Here is a 3,060-nt window from a genome sequence, read left to right as displayed (position 1 = left end):
TTTTTGCAAGTATATGCCTGCGTACGCAATTACTTTCGTTAGCAATTAAGTATGCCTTGTATCGCATATCACATAGTTAAATGTCCATTTGTATTAGTAAATAATCGCATAGCGGACTTAAGTATTCGTACATGCACATACATTTCTGTGCACGTAATACCCAAGTAAGTAATTGGCGAAATGTATGTATGTTTGCAGCTCGGAATGGCGCCAAATCGTTTTCGTTTTGCCTTATTACAACGCATCGCAGATTAAAACCGTTAATTTAATTGAAAAGCGCTAGTAAAACGTTTGAGGATTATGGCTTAGCTGTAAATTATCGTGAATTTAAAATCAGTTAAATTGCGGATTTAATAGTCTTCCTTTATGTCCATTTTTGTGAGTTTTTTAAGCCATTAAGAATTGCCTTTAATGCTTAAATACGAAAGTTTTAAGATTACAATTCTTAAAATGTGATCGAATGTATGAGAGATTCTTGTAATGCATAATATTTCTTACATACATATGTAGTTATTCAGGGCTGTTTCCATAGTCGACTACTAACTGTGAAGTTACACGACCAAGAACTCACTTTCAAGTTGATCGCACTTACATATCTGTGGACTTTTGACAAAACAACTTCTCTCGAGTGAGGTCATTTTTTCTTCAAAGCAATAATTCATCGAGTTCCTCTATGATATTTTTGTGTTCGGTCATTAATAGGAGTAGTTCAAGATGATATCTTAATGAAAGTTAAATAAAAATTTTTAAATGGAATTTCCTTATAATTTACTCTAAATTCCAACCTACAGAAAGCACAGAGGTTGTTTTGTCAAAAGCCCACAGATATGTATGTAGGCAGGTAGGTAGGTGTGGCTGCCGCTTGGAGCGGTCTGATACCGTTTAATTATCCCCTCCTGCGGGACCATTTCGTTCCACTGATGAATGTCATCAGGTATCTCGCTTCGGTGTTTGAAACCTCACTACGGTCAGCCAGAAACGGTGATCCCATATGCCGCAGCCTGAACATTTACACAGCAGATATAAGACCTTCAAAACGGTACCCCGAGCCTTTCTGCATGTTTTCCTATTAGAAAGTTCCCGGCCAGAGCTCGCACAGCGTTAGATTTATCTTCTCTTCTCAGAGAGTAAATGCTTCGTGACCCTATACTATACCATTTGGCGCTGTAATCGCCTAATCAATTTTGGGTCAGTGTAATAAAGACCACCAGTCGTTTCTCTTTTGTGCAAATTGCGAATACCTAGTGAAGCAAAATCCATCGAAGAGGAGTACTGCCTCTTCTACGAGCATCGTGTCCATTCGTACGTCATGGCAGTGCTGGCGGAGCCGCTGGCTCTTCGTTCCATCCAAAATCCCGGGGGCTCCTTACACATATAATGGAGTAGACGTTTATTAAAATATTGTACTTTGCCTACATCCCGAAAATGAGCAGCCAATCGACTGCTTTCTTACCGTTATCTGGAAACCTAAATTTGAGGCTAATAGAGAGTTCGCTTTAAAGGCTCTTCCGCTACTTTTTCCCAATATTTTATTTTTCATAGGCAAATACTTTATCAGCAAGTGCTGTATTCTTACCGGTTCAAAGTTGCACTTAAATACAAAATAATAATTTGGGTTAAAATGATCCTGGGTGTATGGAAAAACTATGTTGCCGCCTAGAAAACAAAATATAGTAAAAACCCTTTTATTTTTCGCAAAACCATAGCTGATTATGCTTTTAACGAATAGACAACGTAGCTTATTTAAAATTTCCCAACTCTGTAATTAAAGAAAATGAAAATTGAGTCATTTTAACCCAACAATTGCAAAAGGGTTAAAATATTTCGTTGTTTTCAAATAAATAAACATTTAAAAATTCAGCAAAATTATATTTTTTAAATACATAATTAGCTAATGCTACACAAAGTAGGCGATACTGCTTCTCATAAATCAAAACACAGTAAAAAAATACAGACGCATTAGGTATTTCATTCCACCAAAACTCGTACCAATGCAGGCATGAAGTAGTCATTTGTCCAGCAATTACGAGTAGTAAACCAAAAATATATCAGATTACAGTTGCTATCTCGCAGTGCCCATCGGTAGGCTATTCGTCACGAGCTCATTGCGGTCTCAAATTCTTATTACTTACATACCTATGTATCTGTGAAGGGAAATATCTAATGCAAAAATGAAAATAATTTCTTGAGGAAAAAGTAGAAAAAGTTGCAAAGCCGAATTCTTAAATGTAGTGTAAAATATTCTTCAGGAATTAAGATATGGCTCATTAGCCAGGAGGCATGGAGATTAGTGGAGCACAAATGGAATTTAAAAGCGCTGAGTTCACTGATAAAAAGGCAATGGCAACGGAATTAACAAATCAAGCAAAAAGACTGTCCTTACAGTGGTATGGACAGTAAATGAATGTGGGAAAATAGAACCATTGTTGACTTAAAAAATCGATTTTTAAAAAGTGAAATGAAAATGCCAGGCACGTGTCTAGATACGACTTAAGGGATATTCAAGCGAGTGGGTAAGAAATGAAACGCTTACTAATTTTATTGGTGAGTCGCACAAAAAAAAAACGTAATGATATTTAAAGGCATGAATATTCAATTCAGAGTACATATTAGAAATGTTAATCCCGGGACCCCGGCCTTTTTAAGGTCCCGAAAATCCCGGGACCCCGGCCTTTTTAAGGTCCCGAAAATCCCGGGATTCTTGGAATATAGTCCCGGGATTTACGGCATTTGTAATTTGCACTGATGGCAATAAAAGAAACTCCTTTTCTTGACCATTATTGGTTATATTTCTTTTTTATTTAATAATTAATATTTTTTATAAATGTATAGCTCGAATTAACCCTTTGAGGTGCGAGTGCTACGTTTGCTATGGATTAGCATCAATTGAAACACATCTTAATAAATACATATGTATATACATATGTATCCTAAATTTGTGAATTATGTACTTCAAAATTACTTTCAAAGAAATTTAACTGCATTTATTTGCATTTTCTGCAAACAAAATCAAAGAAATCTATATATATAAAATTCAAATTATGTATGTACCTATAGACA

Source organism: Rhagoletis pomonella, unplaced genomic scaffold, assembly GCF_013731165.1.
Source record: "Rhagoletis pomonella isolate Grant_MI unplaced genomic scaffold, Rhpom_1.0 Rhpom_scaffold_00002, whole genome shotgun sequence".
Taxonomy (NCBI): Eukaryota; Metazoa; Arthropoda; class Insecta; order Diptera; family Tephritidae; genus Rhagoletis; species Rhagoletis pomonella.
The sequence above is the reverse complement of the archived record's forward strand: the minus strand, read 5'-3'. Positions refer to the sequence as shown.